The following is a 23898-nucleotide window of genomic DNA, read 5'->3' on the forward strand; positions in this document are numbered from 1 at the left end:
TAAAAAGAAGTATGATCACTCAGATATATAAATACATTCTAATACACAGAACACTAACAGTTTCTAATACAAATCATTTTCAATATTATGGAGGCTTTCAAATCCCTATCACATTTCCTAATGCAACTTGTGGTTAGACTTTGTTTTTATTTTGAGACAGGGTCTCATGCAATTCAGGCTAAGTTTAATCTCTTTATGTAATAGAGGGTGACTTCCAACCTCTGATCCTCCTGTTTTCACCTCAACGAGTGTCGGGATTACAAGAATGTGCCACTATTTTCTGGTTCTACGGGGAGCTGGGAAGTGACCCAAGGGCCTTCGGATACAGTGTTAGGCTAGTAGTCTCTCAGCTTTGCTATATCCCTAGCTCCTAGCATATCATTTATAGACTTGAATGTGTGTGCAAAAGAAGTCTCTGGTAACTATTTTTTTTCTCTATCCTTGTGAGATAATTACATGTGTGACAGCTTTTATATTTTTTTTGGGGGGGAAGAAAATGATGAGAACAAACATATGAAGCTATTCAAAAGACTCTACTACTCTGAATTTTTAACACTTGATTCTCATTTCCGTGGAGTGTGAGTCACACGGTGACAGAGTACATCTGTGTGAGCTAGGTGAGCATCTGCCAGCTAACACACTTCGACAGCTTAAGTGACTCCATGTTATCCTGTCTTTATTAGGATGCAGCCCTCAACTGTCAGGCTGGGACAAGGAGGAGAGCCACCCCTAAGGCAGATCACTGTGACAATGATGCCTTGTGACGTGTGCTTGTAGAATTAGCACCAGGGTTAAGGCACTGATTCCCAGGAACAGCTTCTTTACATATTAAATGCCTTGCTTTTCCTTTCAGATTCCCAGTTTTCTTCAGAAAGCCCGGGAAGTTGGATGTTGTCAACTCCCCTTCCCCACTGGCATTGAAATCTTCTATTTGCTGTTTCCCTTCTATTCTCTCAGTGGCTATTTCTATGTCACTGTAGGTATAGATAAAGTGAACAATAGCCTCAATGCTTGTGGCTCTCCAAAATAGGCTTGTTGAGCAGTGGGGGAGATGGCTCGTCTGGTGACATGCTTGTCTTAAAGTATGAGGACCTGAATTCCAATCTGTACATCCATGCTTAAAAAACAAAAAGAGTAAAGGGCCATTTGCTTATAATCCTGGCACTCAAGAGGCAGAGACAGGCACATCCCTGGATCTGATAGGTCAACGAGCTTAGTATACTTGGAAAGCTCCGGACTAGTGAAAGAGACTGTATCAAAATAAAGGTGGATAGTGCCTGGGAAATGGTTGTCTTGGGGCCTCTATGTGTACACATAGAATGTGCACTCCAATCACACGCACAAAATATATACATATACTCACGTGTGTGTGTGTCTGTGTGTGTACTTATATCCATATAGATAGAAACATCCCACCCTGCTTTGTGTGACAGATGCTTTAGGGCATTTGGGAATCAGTAAGTGAGTTATTACCAGACATCAAATTTGTTAATATCAAATGCTGAATTTTAAGTCTTCAAACTATGAGAATTAAATTTTGTTGGTAGTAAACTACTTTGATTGGGGTATTTTGTTATAGTAGTCTGAAGGTATGAACACACTATGTAACATCTTACACTCCCTTCCCAAATTTTGTTATATGAATCAAAATTTTCCTTATAGTTGTGTGTATATGTGTATGTACATGTGTGACAGAGAGAGAGAAAGAGAGAGAGAACATAGGGTTGATTCACTTGTCCAGTTCTCACATGGACACCTCATGTAATTGCTCAAGGAAGCACAAGCGAAGAGTTCAGCTGGATTTATCTAGTGAAACACAAATGGTGACTTTCAGCATCTACAGTCCAGGCAGCTTGGTTGATCACATGCAACTCTCTCTGCTCTTAAGCTCTTAAGAGTCTTAAGCATGTTGTATACAGTCTGGACAGCCCTTTAAGAGCTAACTTAGAAGTCCCGTTGTGTTACATCCAGCACAAGCTGGTGGCTGAAGCAGTCACATTCAACTAAGGTCAAAGAGAAGAGGCGCCGTCTTAAGGAAGTGAATCCTTGCGTATTAATCAGCAAGTTTCCCCTCTATGCAGTCCTGAGCAATGACTGTTTGTCTTTCTATATTTGTGCTTGGACCTCCCTTAGTAATTCATATGAGGAGACTCCTGCAGTACCCACCATTTTTTGGAGGGGTTCATTTCACGTCTCATGTTTCTCTGAGGTCTACTCAGGGCGCTTTAGAATCTTCGTCCTTTTAAAATCTGAGCCATAGTCCACCAGGTGTTTACATTGAGCACCGTGCGTGCTTTCCTCAATTAACAGGCACTAGGTTCTTTTCACCTTCAGGCTACTGCAGCATCAGAAAACCTGTGTCCTATGGTGATACTACCTTTCATGTTCTGATGCTGAATTTTCATATTGTTTTCTAAGGTGGTATACCATTAGACATGTCTACCAATGGGAGACTTTGACTCCCATTTCTCCTCTTCATTCAACAGACTTGAGAGGTGTTTTGCTTCTTGTTTTTTGATACAGGGTTTTATGTAACCTCGAGTTTGCTGTGTAGCTTAGACTGGCTTTCATCTGATCGTCCTGCCTCGGTCTTTCATGCATTGGAACAACAAGTTTGTCACCACACCTTCTCAGTTGAAAGAAGAAGGAAGCATTGTGAGGCAGACGGTTACCTGCTGTTTGTCCTCTAGCAGCGTAATTTTATCAGCTTGCTTTGTTTGAGAAGAAAATCCCTGTCTCTGTCCGAAGAATCTTGTTTTCAAGAAAGACATAGAGAAGAAAAAAGGGGAGTGAGAGAGTTAAAGTAAGCCAGAGTGCAGACTTTGGACTCTGGGAAGAGATTATTGATTGATTGGTCGATTGACTGATTGACTTACTGACTTATTTATTTTTGTATTATGTACAGCCTGGTCTTCAGCGAGGTGGTCATAGACATTACTACGGTATTGCTTCCCACTCTGGAAACTCCCTCCATCCACATACCAAAATGAAGCTCAGGTCTGCAGTGTGATACCACTAATCCAATTAGGGCCTTATTACTACACAAGAGCCTTTTTTATCCCTACCCCCACATGCCTGTGATCTCAAGGTTTGTAGAAAAAGAGGGAACTGTTCCTCAAAGTGATTAAGGGATGCCTTCAGTAAACACAGGCCAAAGAAAGCCTCCATTGTTCCCTAGAAGATAGGAATTCATGGGCGGTTTCAATTGGAAAAGAAAATAACCATTGCAGATCACACTTCCCTGAAATTTCAGACACGACACATCTTACTCCAAAATGCGCCAGTACAGAAGCCTTCTAGAGCAGAGAGAGCATCTTTCTTTACATAAACCCTTGTAAACATCCCAGTCCATCTCAATGTTTCTTTTGAAATGTAACTCCTTCCTTCCTTCCTTCCTTCCTTCCTTCCTTCCTTCCTTCCTTCCTTCCTTCCTTCCTTCCTTCCTTTATCTTTAGGGTAAATATGATTTACAGCTCACGACCATTCCTTGGTAGTAGTTACTTCATACTCCAAAGTTCCATTGGTAGACAGTCCCAAGGAACTCACCAGGTTGAGTTCTATAGCTCTAGCAGCTGAGCACTTGATGGAATGTAATCAGCCACATCTTCCAGCCAATTTAGGGCCGATAGTGTGGAGCTAATTTCTTTTGTTTTGGTTAACTTGTTGCCCTAACCCAAGGCTGTCCGAATCTACTGGATTCGGGTTTGGGGAATCTCCTGCTGTTGCAGCCTTGGTGACAGCGCACAGAGACAGGTTACTAATCATAGCAGCCTACATCTGGGAAAGGCCTTTCTGTTTTTCTGTGAGCTGGGGGGCCTACCCCTGCTCTGAGACGACCCCAAGACAAGTTAAGTTATTGTTATATGATGTCACCTTGAAAATCCGAGTTCCCTTGTAGTGAAGTGTGTAAGAGCAACATCATAGTGACCAATGAGGTTAAGCGCAGTGGGAGAGGTAACCAGCTGGAAAATAGTGATGCTAAGCATTCAAGGCTGATTTGAGTTGAGTGAGCGACTTTACAACTTGAGTACCCTTAAGCGCTTCTTTTGACCGAGAGTAGCCCCTAACCTTTGTTACTTTTTCTGCTGATGGTCCCGTGATGCTGTGTGTGTGTGTGTGTGTGTGTGTTTTCTGGCGTTGCCACATCTGACTTGTTCAGATGGTCACAGTCCAGCTTCAGAAGCTACCATTTCAAGCACTAAATCTCAGCCCAGAGCATTAGCAACTTTCTGGAAAAAAAAAAAAGTAAGGAAGCAAAGGGAACTGGAGGAAGTATTATAGTGCTTGAGAACCCTGGAGCCCCAGCACTTCTGCACAGAGTTCTTTTGCCAAAGGACAACACCAAAAATAAGCACAGTATGTCTGAATATAACATTTTGACTGGGGAATGAATTTTGTTACTTGGCCATACAGCTTAGTCTAGAGTAATTGGCAGCAAAAGAAATAATTTGCTGAGCTTGGGTTGAGACAAACAATCAGACTAGATAAGAGGGGTTTGAATGAGAAGATATCAAATATAATGCAGGAGGAATTGCCAGTCCCATAAGGAGCTGGGAGGCGAGGCACACACTACAGTGTGATTCCTTTTGGAATCCACTCCTTCAAACCTAAATGATCCATCCCCAAACCCCACCAGTCCCATGCCTGTGCTTTTCCTGCCTCTGAAGCCTACAGTAAGGACATATCACCTCTTTTGGTAGTTGCATGCACCTTCAAGAGACATCTTGTTCAATTACATAGAGAGCTCTGGGGGTCTCTGTGTGTTTGTGTATGACTCAGGTACTTCCCAGGACATGCCAAGATTCTATAAATATTCTCAGGCTCATGTTAGGTTTTTACCACATCACTCATCAGGGAAGCCCAGTGTTGGAGTGAGTTAAATGCAACAGACATTGCTAATTTTCCCTTTGTGAAGGACTGTGGTCCAGTTGTGGTGGAGGTCGTAGTCAGCTAGAAAGGCTTTCAAGCAATAAAGTTGTTATGATAAAAACAAAACAAAACAAAGCCATGAAACAACAACAAACAGACTACAGCCTTCAAAAGTTCTGGGATGCAAGGACCGAATGTCCCTACCTCCTAAAATGTAATCCTATTTCTCTTCTGCTGTTGAAGTTCAGATCAGTCAATCCTATCTTTCTTAAATTTATTTTTGTTATCTTATATGTCCTATAAATACATACAAATGAAAAAAATATTTTTTCATGAGCTATTTTTGGGGTATGTCCCAGCAATCCATTTAGATCCTGTGATGTACAGATGTCAATGTCATAATTTTGTAAACAGACTTCCTTTTTGAAGGGTCACAGTAAAACATGTAAATATTTCTTAAGAAGGGTTACAGATCAGTGGTATATTTAGAAATATGACCAATGAGTCTACAGTTATATGCAAATAAATGATGAGTGTATTATTCTAACTCATGGTGTTACCCCAAGATTTTCTGGAAGACAGACAGCTGTGGTTTTTCTGTGATGTCTTCAGCAACTTTTGTGCTGTTTCAAATTCCATTGAAAGCACCTAAAGATGACATCTGTTCCTGTGGAATCTGTACGTGTCGTCTGGTTGTTAGCTTTCAAGGCTCCTATTGGAGTTCAGAAAGTGCATCCGACTACTCCGAGGAGGTTCGAACAGCTGACCTTGAGTGAGCATTCATCCTCTTCTCTGCATCAAAATCAAAAAATAAATACAAACAAAACAATGCTAAAACTGCTGTCTCTGAAAATACCTTGTTGTCTTCCCCTCCCTCTCTCCCCCTCCTCCCTTCCTCTCTCCTCCCTCCCTCTGCCTTCTTGGACTTTATGTGAATTCCTTCCTTGGGAGTCCATGCTTTTGTTATAACTTTATTCTTTAATTTCTTGTTCACTTCTCTCCTCTGAGTAAAACTTTGCTTCTTGATATTGTCATTCGGTCCATTAAACATAGTGTTTGACATGAATTATAAGACTCTTAGTGTTTCCACCGTTAAGGGGAAGCAAAAGGACCAAAAATCGAAACAGCAGTTTCAAGTAAGAGGCATACCCTGTTGTGGTGGTCACCTACATACAGGTCAGGTGATCTGGAATCCTTCTCTTGGTGGCTGGATACGAGGACACAATTGTCGCTGGGTCACAATTCCATTTCTTCTGTGTGGGTCTCTGTTTAAAGACGACTGTTACATATTATTATTCTAATCAAGCTTGGTTTCTGAGAAATTCAGCTATTCTTTTCTCCTCTTTACAAAGTGAGGTAGGAAGCTAATAGCTACCCTGATTAGATAGTTGGCCAAATGTGCAGGGGGATTAAGCAAAAGCTAAAGCCCTGTGATCTTCAAAAAGAAAGGTCTAGATGAAAAGAAAGGTGTCCTGGTCACAAACCCTCCCATTGTAATGGGAGGAGGGATTGTATCACAATGGAGAGTCTTAATAGATAGCAAGAATTGCCTCTGGTCTGCAAGCCATGGCCGTTCCCATGGGTACCCTGCCTATCTCAAAGAGGGGAAGAGAACCTTTGGTTCATTGTTTCAATTTAGATTTTATTTTTCTAAGTAGGACACAGCGATTTTAGGAAAGAGTGGAGAATGCTTTATTACTGGCCTCTCTTCAAGATTTACTCCGTCTTCTTATCTTGTGGACACTCCTCAGAACAGCATGCTTGTGGACACAGACCACGTACCTGGGAGATACAAGGAAAGTCAGAGGCTTAGAAAAATGTGATGGCCTCCTTCAGGCCGCTTCACTGGTGAGGTACGGTATCTAGAACTGGACGTTTTGTTGTTTGCTATGTACTCTTTTCTAATATTTTAAAAAATGTATTCTACTTATCTGTCACTGTCTAAAAAAAAGGAGATTTCATTGCTTATTTAGTTATTTGAGAAAAGAATCTTTGAAAACACTTTATTGTGTCCCACATAGTGGTCATCATATGACCATGAAACTCTGGTGATTTTGGAGGTCAGCAATACTCTTCCATAATTTAAATATTAAATATAAAAACAATATCTAAATTGGTCATCTTCTTTGCATGTATGTATTCTTATCTGTAGATATTTGCACTTTTGTATTTAGATTTTTTTTCTTGTTCAGTTAACAACTGTTCTCACTTAGAAACAAAATACTTCAAAAAAAATAAATAAAAGTTGGCAGGCAATGTTCCCTTTAAATCCTCCTTATTCCCGCTATGCTCTCCAATCTTTAGGAAAACTTTTTGATTAACAAGTTAATAATTTTATTTTATGGCTTTTGTTTAGGTGAAAGATGAATATTTTATCTTCAAACCAGAAATCGAATAGAAATGGCAGCCAGTATGCCTTACCAAAAAAGCAATAACAGTAAACTTCAGTTAAAAGAGTGTTGAGCATGAGCTATAGATACTAGTAAATTGTAAACTAATTGAAATATACTATATTTCTACTATTCTTACTTCATCCTTTGTGTCTGCGGCTAGATCCTCTTACTATCTTGTCTCTGATAGCTCTCTAATTAAGATTCACAGACAAGCGCCACTCCCTCCCAGCAGAGATCCTCAGCTACTCCTCTCCTGATTTCCCTATCTGGAATGGTTTGGCCAAAGCTCAGGGGCCAAATGCCTGGGCCATGAGATCATTAGGAAACCTTAGGGAGGAGGGGAGTGGGTTGCTTGAGGGGGAGGTAGAGTTGCAGACCGTGTGCGCAGGATTATGAAAACCCTTGGAATTTAGACTGAATGTTTGACTCCAGCAGACCTTTAACCCGAGGCTGCATCGGAAAAATCCAGTTTGCCCTAAACAAGGCATTAGAAGAATGTGGAGAAGATGTCACGTGAAGGGGGCAACAGAAACCAGCCCGTGGAGCAGAATGAGGAAACTCCTTCAATTCGGGTAGAAGGAAGAACATTTTAAGGGAAACTTAAAAGGCGCAGAACAGAACGGGAAAATCTAATGATAAGAAAGTCATCAAATCAATGATACCCACACTGTATGGATTTACCTGAAGAGCCTTGCAAATTATTAGGGAGTTAAGAGTGAGTTAAAGTCCCAGACTTTCACCGAATGTTAGCCTGGTGTTGTAGATGACATTTGTTATACAGTCCAGATGTGTGCTTATGGATGCCATGGTTAATGTTACTGCGATACAGACATATATATCCAGAAGCAGGACATTAAAAATCTGTATCATTCAGGCAGCAGATACTCTATGTAGCACAGCCCAGGCTGGAAATAACCCACAGGGACCTGTAACACCATAGTACTGAGGTATCTCTGGGTCTTAGCTGCTTCCACCACTTCGTTAACTTGGTGGCCATAGTGTTGATCATGGTGCCTGACCCCCAACTTTGGTTCAGGTTATAAATAAACTAATGGAGGTTCCCACATTTACTGCTTTGCCAACCCCTTTAGCCTTAAAGCTACGATGCAGACTATCAATGTAAATGAGGGAAATATGGAACATTAAGGCAGAAGTCTACCTGTCTGGTAATATGAAGTGACAATTTCAATATCTAAGTTTTGGAAGATTCGATTACGATTTGTCAATCTCTAATATTTTAGCACTGTTCTAAAGAGTACCAATGAAACCATTATATTTCAGAATCCAGCTAATTTCTACTGGAGAGTCCTAGTGGTTGATTATAATATATATTATAATACATTCACTTTTCCAAGTCTTTTGAAGGACAGAATCCAAGGTTAGCTGGTGCAGTAAGTTTGCCTTCGCTCTGGACCTGGCCTGTTTTGGCTCCACACAGTACTTCTCTGGAGACTATAGTGTCTCAAAACCTGTTAAAAATCAGGGTAAGTCCCTAGGCTGCATGTCAACACCTACTGCCCACCAGGACACTGAAAAAAAAAAATTTAAGAATGCTTTCAACTCGCTGCTGCTGCTCTAGTGACCACAGGCAGAGGAGAAAGAGAATGGTTGTGAGCACCGGTGTGTAGGAAGAGGGTTTGCGTTTGGTTTTGCTTTTAAACATTTGAAAAGTAACCCCAGCTTTCTCCAACTGTTGGAGAGCATCGCTTTGATTTTCTTCAGAAAACACAGGGTGCCTGTTTGTTTTTAAGTCATAAACAACCTTTCTCCAAACACACCGTATCATACATACACAAACACAGACAGACAGATACATGCACACACACACACATACACACGCCTTTAAATTCATCCTAAGCTCTCCATAGGTGAAGGTTCAGTGAAAATGAGAAAAACAGAAGCAAAGGCCGACGGGTTAGCAGGAATCCTGCACTGACGGTGAACAGAGCCCAAGCCATTGGAAACACACTTGTGGAGAGAAGGGGAAGAGGGTCGAACAGTGGATGGGGAGACAGACTCAGTTAGGGACATTGGGAGACCATGGCGGGATGGAAACTTCAGCCTAGATCTCCAAGACTGTTCTTTAGTCATGCTTCAGGGTCACATGTCACAGACTTGCTCCCCTCACACACCTTGCCTTTTATTTACTTACCACACAGCTGCTCATAAAACCTAAGGCAAGTCTACGTGTGTCAGAGGCAGTAAGTCTGAGGGAGGGGGAGGCCAGAGGTCAGGTAGGTCAGCTCCTTCCTTTATCTCTTTCCAGACCCCCTGCTCCTCATTCCTGAGCAGGCTTATCTTAAGTCTGTTCCTTGTGTTGCAAAACTATAGCCACAGCGACCTTGTTGAGAAACCAGACTCAGCATCTGGCATGGATCTTCAGGGAGGAAAGACATCAAGAAGCCTCAGCTGGACTCTTAGGAAGTGAAACAGCCTAATCATGGCCCTCAAAAAAAATAAAAAAAAATGTGCATACATGCCTGTGTTTACAAGTGTGTATGTGTGCCTGTGTGTATCTGTGTGTGCCTTTGCAATTGTCTGCGTGTATATGTCTACATGTATCTCTGAGTACATGCACATGTGAATATATGCACATGTATCTGCCTCTGATGTATATGAGCATGTGTGAGTGCATTTTGCTCATGAATATGCATATGAGTGTATGTATATGCACCTGACTTTATGTCGCTGAGTGTGTGTGTGTGTGTGTGTGTATATATATATATATATATATATTTGTGTCTCTGCACATAGACATATATAGATAAGTGTGCAAGATAGTGTTGATGCATATATGTAGGGGACCATGCATCTTTGGGTGAGCATGTGTCTGCAATTATCTGTGTGTATGTGTGCATGCATATATGTGTATGTCATAAATGTGGGAATGTGTATCCATGTATATATATATATATATATATATATATGGTAGTTATATTTTTGTTCACAAGTGTATGGATAAGTGTGTAACTGTGTGTGTATATTTGTTTGCAAATCAAATGTCAATCAAATGCATGCAATCTGTCTGTGTATGTATTTTTATTTACAGGACTGTAAGTGTCTGTGCATCTATGTATTTGTGTATGACTGCACATATGTGTTCATATATCTATGTGTTCATGTGTTAGTCAATGTACATGTGGCTAAATGTGTGTCTGTTGTCCCTGTGGGCATACATGTGGTAGAGGAGAAGGTAGAAAAAGAAAGCTGTACTGGGAATGCAAGAGGCGACATCAAGTGTTTCCCTGGTATTCTGGGTTGGTGTAATTCTGCTGTACATGTGGATAAAGCAATGGGATAACTCCTGCTCAGAACCTCCACAGACAGACTTGCTGTAACTGTATGTCATTGCGTGAATGAAATTCTTGCACATTCACAAAGTCAATAGTAAACAAATGACAAAGGCTTTAAACAAAGCTGTACAGGGTGTTCTTTGGGCTGTGGGAAACAGTTAAAGCAGCAGGCACACTCTAGGAAATTCAGGGTGTGGAAATCCCACCCTCTTTTTGTTTGATTTGCTACTGACCCTTTGGGTTTTTTACTTAACCACACATTCGTTTTACTTTAAATTGTAACAAGAATTGAAAGTAAAGCTAAGTGACATCAATAGTAGCCTGACCAGCTGAAATGAAAACCAAATTCTGACCACTACCGTTAAGAAATGCAACTAGGATCTCATGAATAGATTCTATTCATAGGACATGCTGTTAAGCTTTTGGTTTCTATTTATTATAGAGTCTAAAGAATTGATCTGTGTAGGTTTTGAAAAAGAGAAGAGGCATTGCTTTATACTCAGGAGAGGCCTAAAGAAGGTGAATATGCTTGGAAAGAAGGCAAGCAACTCAAGAACGTCATGTTTTCACCCCTGAATCCCAGGCATACAAAGCTGCCACTTTTCAGATTCAGATTGAGGAATCTGAAAGATGGACAAACAAAACAGAAAAGCCTCCACTCACTGAAGCAAAATCAGGGAGGAGGCTTCCTGAGAAGTCAGACTTCACTATCTGGTCTCGATGCCTGAGTGTACAAAACACACAGAAGTTTCTGGAAGGGTCTGTTCTGTTGCACTCCTACTTCTCATAGCTTCCTGGGCAATATTCTAAGCTTTTGTGAACTGATATGGTTGGAGATGCTATTTACTATAGCAGTACTAGGGTCAATCAATGTTTTATGTGCTTGAATGTTCAACGGCAGGTTCTCCTTTAGGGTGTAGTATCAATTTTTTTCCACCCTAGGATTTGGGGATGTAGACCCTCAAAGCTTCCATATTCCCAGATGAGACATCTCAATCCTTAGATTTACCTCTAACCCTGGGCTTGCAAAATTGGGAGTGAGGAAGTCAACAATATCAGGCAGAGGACCTGATTGTTTATCTCTTGGTGCCCAATGCCTAAAATAGGCTCAGACACAAAGGAAGCCTTCCTGGTAAATATTTAAAGTGGAAAGCCTATCAGTGAGTGATTGCAGTTTAACCAAATCAAAGGTGTTTAGTGCTGGAGATGGTGAGACCCACTGGGCTGCTGGTTAACGCTCCTCGGAGAAATTAAACTTTTAGAAAGAATATCATACCCAGGCCTTCCACAAAATGAATCTTGTCTGTGGGGAAGGAGAAAAGAAAAGAAAAAAAAAACGGGGAAGACACTCTATTTTACTTTTCTCTTAAAGAAATTCACAATTTTAACATGCTTTGTGGTTCTAAGAAATTCTGTTTGCTATGAATGTCTGCTAGGCAATCATTGTTTTAGTTAGAACTAGATTTAAGTGACCATGAATGCCTACTTTTATTGCTTTTAAATCTTAAATGTAGTTTTATACTATCTCTTGGAATTACCTTTCAAGTAAGTAATAAGAAATGACATCATGACATCATCTAAAAGTGCATGGAGCAATTGTTTTGTGTGTGTGAATGTGTGTGTGTGTGTGTATGTGTGCACGCATATGGAGGCTGAAGGTTGACATTGTGTATCTTCCTCAGTACTATCCACCTTAATTTTGGAGGCAGGGTGAGCTACCGAACCTGGAGTTCTTGAATTCAGCTCGATGAGCTTGCTTGAGAGCTGCAGAGAATTGCAGGCACACGCTGCCACTCTGGGCTTTTGTGTGAGTGCTGGGGTTCTGAGCTCAGTTCTGTATGCTTCTGCAGAAGAGCAAGCCATCATGCCTGTCCTCCAAGAGGACTTTGCCCGACCTCGCTTTAGGGTAGATGTGGATGAAGCTTAGTCTCCAATAGAGTGGCACCAGGACGATGGGGCCTTTAAGAGGCAATGAGATGATGGAGCACAACACCTTCCAGAGGAATGGACACAGTACTGAAAGGCCTAGCTTTGTTCTCTTGAGAGCTGGTTGCTAGGAGGGATGGATGAGCTAACCTTTAAGTGTGTGATATTTGAACTCTGTCCTCTCTCCATCATGTGTTTCTGCCATGTTGTGCCTTCTACCAAGAGGTCCTCACAAGAAGTTGATGACAGGATTATTCTCCTGGATTTCCAGAACAGTGAGCTAACCCCCCTTTTATTCACAAAGTTTTTAGCCTCAGGTGTTATCTCACAGCCACCCTAAAAGGACCAACCACATGCAGACATTTTGTGACTTCTGAACCTAAGGCCTCTGCACATGGGGTAGCATTAGGAAAGTCTTATCTTGTAACTTCCCAAAGCTTCTTTTATTTAAGTAAAAGTTAGATAAATTTTCAGAAACTATATATGTCAAATTTTATCACAATTTCTGGAGCACAGTGATCATTTAATAAAATACAAACCAGAAAGGAAAGCTACAACAAAACAAAGCAAAACAATCAAAACCAAAACCAAAAGCAAAAGCTAAAACAAAAGAGATGAAATACCAAACTAGTGAAGAAGATAAGTCATTGTAAAATGTATTTCATTATCTTCAGGCACTTAGATGGACTGTTACAGGGCTGAAGACATGACCCAGTGGTTAAGAGTGCTTGCTGGGTCTGGGGTTTTGTTCCTAGCACCCACAGTGGACAGTTCACAACTGACTGTAACTCCAGCTCTAGGGACCCTATATTCTCCTCTGGCCTCCATTTCTGCCCTTCATGGGCTCTTACTTGCATGTGGTACATCTATATACATTCAAGCATGCACACATACACCTAAAACATACATACACATACACCTAAATGAATCTTAAAGAGAAAAAAATCACCTATCCAAATAGTACCCCGAAATCTCAATGATTACTAAGCTAATATCAGCTCCATGCAACCTATTTGGTTGTCTCTTGCTGACTCGAATAAGCATGCTAGACAACATGGTCCCAGAAAACAGAGCCCAGTCCACTCTAAGAGTAAACAACACAGTCATTGGAAATGCAACAGTTTGCACTGAGCTCTGAAGGATTTTAAAAAACGAGACTGGTACTAGTGTGTGAGCCAAATACAGAGATGGAGGAATGTGCAAACCAGGACATCCGTTTTTCGCCATTAGAGACTAGATTTTAATCACTTTGGGGAAAGGCAGAAGAGTGTCTGAATATTTACAGCCGAAGCATCCTTGTCCTTAACAAAGAAATCTCCTGCAAAATGTGGCCAGAGTGTAAAAGGCATTCCTATTCGCGTGGTATCTCTAGAGATCTTATTTGCATCCTGAATACGGACTTGATGACTGGCTATTTATAGTATGCTGCACATGGAGCATTGACTGATTTTAATGTCCTTTGCTGAGTTTTTAGGGGAAGAGGTGCAGGAAGAAAAGCAGCACTGGGGAATATGGAGTTGCATTTTCCCCCTGTTTACACACAAAGATCGTCTTGGTATTGGCAATGGAATCCTTCTGTCTGAGATCAGCGTTCTTTCGGGAAGTTAATTATAATTCCGTTATATTCATGCTGACATGATTTAGCTTTAACGGGGAAACACATGGAAAACAGTCTGCGAACGTGGCAGCAGACTGGGACAATGGGAGGAAGATCAGTTCCCATTTTCTATTGTTACTGCATCTGTGTCAACATTTTCTGAGAGCTACTGTGTATCGTATTAACAAAATACATCCAGCAGATTGTTTTTATGGATAAAGGACACTGCCTTTTTATGGATAAAGGACACTGCCTGTTAGGGACTCGATTCTCTAGACTCATGACATAGCAAAAACATAGGAAATCATACTTTCATTCTGAGTGAAATCTGATCTCTTCCTTTTCAGAATATGCAGTCTGCGTGCTTGTATTGTTAGCCTAATCATACGTCCTGCTTTTATGAAGAGGCTTAAAATTGCATGGGTATTAAAACTTGAGTACGAAATTTACTCGTATGTCTAGCTTAACCAGGATTGAGCATAGGCTTTTGGAAAAAATTGCAACTGAAATACTTTTAAGTTTTTTTTCTGTGCTTTTGAAAGTCAGTGCATGCAGAGAAGCAAGATAGCTTAGTTGAGTTCAACATGTGCTTATTAAACATCTGCTTAGTCAAGGTATTAAATGGTGGAAATAGATAAATGAATTCATATTTACAATAAATGGCCTACAGTCAATTTCCGGGCAGGGAGAGCGAGGGAGGAAAGAGCCTTTCCCTCATTTATAACTGTTTGGTGATAGAATTTACATTTTAGTAACTTTTATATGAACAAATCATTTCCTGTACTATTGCTCCAAGGCAGTAAAGGTACCTTAATGTTAATATACTCCCATTTTATGAATGGAGAGATGGAGACTTGAACTTTAAATCATCGTATGGTTAGACATATCTTCAGGATGAAGACCATAATAATATAAGGGTCAGGCCTTTTTGTTTAGCAGTTTAACTTTGCTAAATGAAAGTGTGGACACTCAGGAAGTGATGAGAATGAAGCTTAAGGAAGTGTGCCTGGCTCTCTGTGAAATAGATAGACAGCTCCATCAGTCTTTATGTTCTGATAGTGGCAAGAAGTGCAGAATCTGTGGTTCATGTCTGTCTAAAGGTGGTAACCTAAGTATAAAGGATTTTGAAATCAATGGACAGAAGATGTTCTGGAAGATAGCGTCTGGCGGGCCCTTTAAAAGACATAGGCGCTTTGCTGGGAATTCCACCGGGAGAAGGAGAATCTTTATAAGAAGAGAAAATAAAGGTTTATAGACAAGTAGGATGGAAATTAATAAACAAAAAGAAGGACTGTCTGGAAGGCTAGATTGTCTCAAGGCTTTCTCATGTTGTACATTCTTCGGAATGTACTCTATCAGGAGCAGTTGACTAAAGTGGAACGGGAATAGATTCTCTCACTAAATATCCTAAAGCATATGGAAAGTGTTCCCAAGGATCTCCCAGCTCAGACTCGATAGCAGGTAAAGAGGAAGAGGGCAGCATCAGGATTTTGGTAAGTGGCTATTCTGAAAGAGAGACTACCTGGGGTTCACCTGGGGTAACATGCCCCCTGCCTGCTGCCTACGTGGACGTGTCAACATTCAGTCATCTTCAAGATATCCAACATAGGGTCTGCTTTTTAATCTACTTAGACTCTAACTGCCAAGTTACATATGGTCTGCTATTTAATCTACTTAGACTCTAACTGCCAAGTTACCATGAGGATGGAAGTACTAGCTACCTTGTGAATTATTGTGAGGGCAAAGGTATAGAGCAAACATGAAACGTACAATTTCATACCTAGGATTGATAAATGCGCATGAGAATGGTTGTTGAAATTGGCGATGTGTTTGTCAGTATAATTAAATGTGCTAAGGGTGGCATCATCCTTAACTCAGAGCAAAGAGAGTCTAACCCAAGGGCGGGAAAAGAGATAGGAGGTAGGAGATGGATGGAGTGTTAGTAGTTTTTGACAGTGGAATATGCTTTCCAGAGCAGTTCCTGAAGTGGACTATGGGATGATGAGCAGTTGGCGTTGGCAGGGAGCCATGATGCCCTGCAAAGTCAAAGAGGGAAGGGAAATGATGAGCCAGATGCAATATTAAGTCTTGTATCCTGTAGAGTCTTTCCATATAAACCCAGTAACAATTCCAGAGAACTACTGTTTCTTGGTTGGGTAAGAGCTGGAAGTTTGTGCTCTTGAAATGTTGGTACAAACAAGTTCCATCTCTACCTTTCATTTCCAGTATTCTCTAGCCCTACTTGGAGGGACCAAGAGTTGTTTTTGCAGGAATGATACCTTTTCCTCTAGCCTCAGACTCTGTCTTAATGGACATATGATAAGTTTCTTCTTAGTGTAAAAAGACAGCCTCTAAAACCAGGCTTTTCCTCTCTCCGTAGTTAAAAAGCATTTAAAATCAAACATGAAAATTAGTAAGATAGTTTACTCTTCATGGTTAACGTATCATTAATCTACTTTATATTAGAGTTGCCAGTTTTGCCAGACTAGACCATGAACTGTTGCAGGGAATCTGCTGCAGGTAGCCCCAGGTTAATTTGCTTTTGTTTCATTTAGTGTCCATCACACCATTCATTTCCATAAAGACCCTAAGAAAAATTTACTAACGTCATTAAATTTAATCTTTGAAAGATTAATAAATTTCAAAAAATTACAGTGAATTGTATTTGAATAGACTGAAGAGCAATTTCAGGAGAACTTCAGTGTTAGCATAGAAGCTTACAGTAGGTAACTCTAGTTAGCATCTTTTGCCAATGTGTACTGAGCTGATTAAATTAATTATATCATTTAGCATTAAATACATTATACTATTATGACTAAAGTGTTGAACTAAATGCATCTTAGATATCTTTGATATTTTACTGAAAATTGTTTCTGATAGATGCATAATGCTTCTTTTTTTCTCATTAGCATCTTATATACTTTGAAATTTTTATTATATGAAATTATATACATGTATAATTGATCACTCAATATTCTAAAATAAATCATACAACTATCAAAGTGAACTTTAAAATCCTCCAAATTAATAAATAATTCCAAATATGTATTAAATCTCTTAATAAATGTATTAACTCTTAATAGATGTAACTAGCTGACAAAACATAGTGACTCATTAAGTAATATTGAACCATTAATAAATGTTTTTGTTTTGCAGGAGGTTTTAAAGCTTACGTCTCAGTTATATCTGTCAGGCAAATAATTTCTTCTTAGTCAAGGACATAAATTGCAAGCCTTTTTAATCCAGTTGCTCTCTAGATCTTCAAAGTCTTTTTAAGAATGCTTAATTTTGAAACTGACTCATTGTTTTATATTAAAATTTTTCATGACACTTCTAAAATTTTTTTTTTAAATATTTATTTATTTATTATGTATACAATATTCTGTCTGTGTGTATGCCTGCACGCCAGAAGAGGGCACCAGACCCCATTACAGATGGTTGTGAGCCACCATGTGGTTGCTGGGAATTGAACTCAGGACCTTTGGAAGAGCAGGCAATGCTCTTAACCACTGAGCCATCTCTCCAACCCCTAAATTTTTTTTTTTTTAAATTGTTTTGTGTGACTGTTTTGCATGATTGTATTGTTTCTATGTATTTATACATGTGTGTGCAGTATCCGAGGAGGCCAGAAGACGCCTTGGACGCCTTGTTGGACGCCTTGTTGGACGCCTTGGAACTGGTATTGATAGACAGTTGGTGGTTCTGAGCCATCAGGTGAGTGCTTGTAACTAAATCTGAGTCCTCTGGAACAACAACAAGTTTTCTTAACTACTGAGCCATCCCTACAGTCCTTATGAAATTAGTGTGTATATATGTGTGTGTGTTATACATGTGGGCATGTATGACACAATGCATGTGTGAAGGTTAAAGGGCAAAAAGCAACTTGCAGGAGTCAGTTCTCTCTTTCTACAATGTATGTTCCCATGTCTGAACCTTGATTGTCAATCTTGTGAGCCAGCACTTTCACCCACTGTACCCTTTTGCTGCCTCTATTCCTACCTTCATCTACCCCCCCCCCCCAGGTCTTGGTTTGTTTGTTTGTTTTGACATAGGGGCTCATGTATATCCCAGAGTTCACTATGTAGCCAAGGATAATCTCGAACTCTTGCTACTCTTTGACCCCTCCTTTATGGTGCTGGCATTGCAAAACCTTACACATCACAGCTGGTGTATGCGGTGCTTGGAACAAAGCCAGAGTTTCATGCTTGCTAGAGAAGCATTCTACCAACTGAGTTTTATTTCCAGTCCAACAACCGTCATTTTTAATTAAAATGAAACTGTAATTTATTAAGTGACCTGCTTAACTGAGGCAGCCAGACATCATTCTAGCAAGTATTTATACTATAAACAAAGATTTAACTAAAACAAACTTATGGATGCTGGACCCAGAGGACCAGCAGTACTCTATTAAGGGCAGGCAAACATAAGAGTTCTGACTTCCCTGCTGGAAACCACTACAGAATTGTTTGGTTCTATTAAAGGCCCTCTTTGTACCCTTGATTCATACTCATTGGTACTTAGTGGCTGCTGGAAAAGACAGCATTTTGAACTCTGAACTGATGCTCTCTTAGGGTTTTATATGCAAGATGGAACTCATGAGATCTTCAAAATGATGTGGTCAAAAGCCATTTATATTTGATTCACACTAAGAAATTTAACGTTCTTATCCCCCCCCCCACAGAAATAGTGAGCAGAGAAATATACACACAACTATCACAGAATCAATGTTAGTTTCTTTGACAAATCATCAACCTTGTTTTAGCCATAAAAGTAAACAAATTAATAAAACACAAAAATGATTTGTACTGTCTGCTGAAAGCCATCCTTCCCTGAAGTGGGCACCATGCTTAAGACACAGGCTTTGCTACTTTCCGTTTCTTTGTGCCTTAATTTACTTATCCAGGATTTGTTGCCCAACTGTTGGAATTTTTGTGTGAGAATAAAATTAATTCTATATTTCAGACAAGCATAATATTGCCAGGAATGGAGTAATTGCTATGTTTATATTGACAATTCATGCTTCAATAATGGTAGCAATAATTATTCAATATATGATAATATGTCCTGGTGGTCCTGAGTAGCTTACAAATTAAACTAAAGTTCCATCAGTTGAATGACGTTTATGGAATGTATCTGCTCTACTTTTAAACAGCAATTGAGCTTGAGAATGACTGGTAATATCGGTTTAACATCTGTGAGTGTCTCCAATCTTCCCTGATAGTTTAATCACATTCTATAGGGTTTTCTCAACATATCTAAACCTAAACAATTCTCTGGGAATTTTCTGTCAATTTTTAACGTATAGATACTAGAACCACAAAAATTGTTTAGGGACTCCTAAGGGAATTCTAGACCTTATTTGGGGATCCTTTTTTTTTTTTTAACTGATTACTCTGTTTATTTGCATTAGAGACATTCTTGTATTTACACTGATTTTTTTTCATTCATGCGTGTGTGTGTGTGTGTGTAGGTATGTGTGTGTATGTGTATATTTGCAGATTATAGAAAACAACCTTAAGCATCATTCCTCAGGCAAGTTCTGATTATTTTGAGAGAGGGTCTCTCATTGACCTGAAGCTTGCCAAACAAGCTAGGCTGGATGGCCAATCAGCCTCAGGTGCCTGCCTGTCTCTGCCTCCCCTGTGCTCATTTTATAATTACATACCTTTCCCAGGGATGAGTCTGGGGATTTAACTCTGACTCTAGAAATAGTCTTCTCCAAGGAAGAACACACCAATTAACGATCCAACACCAAATAGTAGGTCCTGAAAACATACATACAGGTAACATTATACAGTGCATGTGTGTGTGTGTGTGTTTGTGTGTGTGAGAGAAAGCAAAAAAGCAATTAATGATGATTTTAGAGAGAGCAAGGAGAGGTATATGGGAGAGTTTTGAGGGAGGAAAGGGAGGGGGCAATGATATAATTATATTTTAATATCAAGAAGTAAAAGAAATAATTTTAAAAAATGACTTTTTCCTATGTACAATACATCACAAATCTGCCACAGTGATTATGGCTTGTTCAGGGAAATGAGAGGGCAGATGATGTTATTAGATGGAGGATAATGGTGATTTTAGTCTAGTATGAATACATTGGGCTTCTAGCATATTAAAATGCTTAAATTGCATTATTGTAATTTTGTCAGCATTTATTCTAATGGACTGAAAGAATTAGAGTCCTGCAAATATGTGCATTTTTTATAATTATGTTGTGCATTCTTCGGTGTATTCCTCCATTCAACATGGATGGATGCTTAGCTCAGAAGTCCTGATAATTTGAAATATAAAATAAGATAATTTCAGGAGGGGTGCAGTGTGAAGGGTCACTGGCAACAAATTGTGAGGTGGGTTTTTTAGAAGTATTTACTTGGTGCTGCAGGTGGACACTAAGTGACACTTTGCTGGGGAGCGATGACCTTGGGTCTAAGATTGAAGGGAAATATGAAGCTAGAGGAAGGACACTGTGACACTCTCCATGGGACAGAAAGGCAAGGTTCAGCATGTTGGGACTCTACGTGCTCAATGGAAACCTATCATAACACGCAGTCTATAAAACTACAAGAATGGTGTTGTGGACGGAGGGCCACTTAGAGGGCCTAGTGATATCTTCCAGAGGGTACAGAATGTGGTGGCATATCATAAACACAGAAACATCATAAGCAAGGTGGAGCTTTAGAAATATTTTGTAGCAAAAGTAAAAATAATTAAAATATTATAGCGATTTTGTGGCTACGAGAGAGACCCTGGGAACTGATTAACTTGGATGAGAATTGCTGTGGCCTGATACCAGGGACCAGGCAAGCAAAACACATCGGTTTGGGGATCAGCCTGACATGCCTCTTGCTGCACTAAGCAAGCACATTGCTTATATCGCCTCCTTTTAGTGAGGGCGACAGCCACATGGAGAAGAGGCTAGCTGGTCCCTTTGATGTCACAGATAAAGATGTTCATCAGTGGTGGCAGACAACCCCAGGCAGAGTCAGGAGACTCCAAAGTTGAAGGCTGGACTCTGCAACTTAAAGAACTCTGCCTCAAAACAAACTGCAAAGACAAACAGAGGGAAGAGAATCTGGCCCCCGGAACCCTGACTTAGCTCAACAGCAGAGCACTTCCTAGGCAATGCGGGCTCTAGCTTCAATTCAGTCCTGTAAAACAGCAAAAACAGATAAATGGAGTCCGTGATGATTGCTTGCTTGTTTTCTTTGTACTTCTAAATTTAAGGTAGCTGTAAATAATTTATTACTGACTTTTGAAAGATTCTATTTCATATAACTGGAATTGGTCTCTGTGCTATGCTGTTTACTGCTTTGTTTTTTCAACACTACTATTTTTTTTTTCACAGTTATCTGTGTTACTCTATGTTGATACCATCTTTGGTTTCACTATTCTTTTGAATTTAATGTTTTAATAAAGCTTGCTTTATCTTCTAGTCTCTTATTGTTGAACGATAGGCTGTTTCCTTTAAGCTGTATTATTTTTAATTATGTGTGTATGTGTCTTTGTGGGAGTGTGTGCACATGAGTGTACCTGTCTAGAGGGGCCGAGGGTATCAGATCCCCTGGAGCTGGAGTCACAGGGAGTTGCGCACTGCCTGATGTGGATGCTGTGAATCAAAAGTCCTCACAAAGAGCAGTAGATCTTGATCACTAAGCCATCTTGCCAGCCCCAAAGGCTGTTTATTATGAATCAATTTAGACAACGTATAAAAGGCAGGCATAATTTCATTAAAAAACCAAAATGGCATTGTCCAAATGTGCAGTTTTCTAATTTTTTTCTAAGAAAATAGTGTAGAATACTTAGACAAAGCAACCACATCTCCTCTTTGGAATTCTCAGGGCACAAAATTTTTTTGTAAACAAATGCCAGAGGCATAGAAAGACATTGGTCAGTCTGCACAAACTCTCATTTGCTAATAAAGAGCTCTATTTACTGTTAAATTGATCAGAATGGAAGGCATATTTGCTTATGAAACTGAAAAACTGACTACCTACCTAAGTAGTAGGCCACATAGACTTTGAAGGGGAGAGAGGTCATAGCCATTGGGCTACTGCTGGGTGTGATTCAAACTGAAAAAGCAGTTCTGTCTGAGCGCCCAATACTCACGTCATGAAGTGTACTTTCAATAATTCTCCCATGGAACATTTTCAAGATAGACAATGCTAACTGTTATTCAGCTTTCAAAAATTAAAACAAGATCCTTTAATGACATACCCAGAAAATATTTGACTTCATGTATCATTAGTCCCGCAAAAAAGGAACTTGAGGCCAAATTAGTGATTTTGCAGGCCAAGTCCTGTGACTTGTGAAATATATTGTTATAACAAAACTGTTGGAAATTGTTTGCCAAAATTAATATTGGTCCAGCCATTGGCATAACCATTTTTTCCTATTCTTTAGACACCAAAATTGACTGCCTGTTAAATTCATTGTTAGTTGAGACTGTGTCACAGGGAATTGGAGAGAGGGGTTGAGGCATCAAGCAGCAAGAACATCAACTCGGCAAAGTCATCCTTTGAGGAAAGCAGCATGATGGAAATTTCTAAACAAAAAGAGCGGAGAATGTTTGTCTTTGGGAAAGAACATAAACAGAGAAGAAATAGTTAAAAGTGCAATAAGAGAGTGAGCAAGGTAAAGAATGGCCAAGAAGATGGGAAACATAAATTATGCTGCAAGAAGGAGGTTTCTGGAAGTGATAGAGATGCTAACTCAATGTAGAAAACAAAATAGCACCCTGGAAAGTCTTGAGTGGTAGGGTTGCATAATGAGATAGGCTTTGGAAAAATCTAATTTACCAGTAATTTATGAGATGGATGTAAATGTCCAGGGACACGAGACATGGGAGCAAACTAGAAATCAATAGTTGTAATTCGTGCCTTGGAACAAAAGTGGCGAGAAAAAGAGGGTGTTCCCTACACGGTTTCAAGAGTTTTTCTTTAACGTAAGATTTCTTATTCAACTTTTCTTCCTGAAAACAATGGATTTTTTTCTTTCATTTGAATGAAAGTGTTATAATTTAAAAAATGGCAGGAGAAAGAGAGAGACACAATTATGCCACGGGACTCACATGTAGGGCTTTTTTTTTTTTTTTTCAAAATTGGGTGAAGAGAATGGAAATGGGGGAGAGGAGGGAGAGACAGAAGCTTCTCCAAAGGGGTTTAGCACACGTGTACCGAGACGAGCAGTCACATAACGAATGTACATAGATTACATAGTGACATATAGCTGTAGGACCCTAGATGACTAAATAGTTGCCTGTATACTGAACAATGCATGTGTAGCCATAGGACCCTGGGGCTGATGAGGTGAGGATGCTGAAAATGCTAATAGTCCTCCATTTTGTTTGTTATGAAAAGTGAGTTAGGGATAACAAGTGGGGGTAGGAAATGAGGGTTCCCGGTTCTCGAGACTGCTTCCTGCTGACTTAGGGGTGTGCCATATTTTGGAGGACCTGAGAAAGCTGGGGTGCTGACTAAGTTCAGGAATATCTGTCCAGGCTATGTTAGGCTGTCTGGAGCCTCTTGGACATGGCAAGATGTTGGAAGAGCAGAAGATAAAGCTAATTTTAGGGCAAAAGTCTTTCTTAGGTCTTAGTAATTGGAGGAGGGGATTCCCAAGACCAGGGAAAGACGAGGATGCTTCGGCTGTTGACTGCCAGGATTAACCTGTGTGAGGTGAATCCAAGTCAACTCCTTGGAGCTCACAGAATTCTTTGAGTTTGTGAAAAGATAAGTTGTAGACACATTAACAAAAAGACTTAATGATTTTTCCAGTGACTTAGTTGGATGGTACTTTCAGACTAAATTATGTTAATTTTTAT

At 39.9% G+C, this 23898-nt stretch overlaps 1 long non-coding RNA gene across 7 annotated transcripts in view; it reads left to right on the plus strand.

The window, feature by feature from the left end:
* The first annotated feature begins 6401 nt into the window (after nucleotides 1-6401).
* LOC126501741 (uncharacterized) overlaps nucleotides 6402-23898 on the plus strand; it is a 75135-nt gene continuing 57638 nt past the window's right edge. For 2 of the 7 annotated variants that reach the window (XR_007591795.1, XR_007591794.1), the window contains exons 1-2: nucleotides 6403-6722; nucleotides 17692-17792. This is a non-coding gene — a long non-coding RNA (uncharacterized lncRNA). Of the gene's footprint in view, nucleotides 6723-17691; nucleotides 17793-23898 lie in introns of all 7 variants that reach the window. The other 5 variants (XR_007591797.1, XR_007591791.1, XR_007591793.1 and 2 more) reach the window with 5 other exon arrangements.

This window comes from Alexandromys fortis, unplaced genomic scaffold, assembly GCF_014885135.2.
Source record: "Alexandromys fortis isolate MF-2015 unplaced genomic scaffold, M_Fortis_MF-2015_v1.1 scaffold_5, whole genome shotgun sequence".
In the NCBI taxonomy this organism is placed as follows: Eukaryota; Metazoa; Chordata; class Mammalia; order Rodentia; family Cricetidae; genus Alexandromys; species Alexandromys fortis.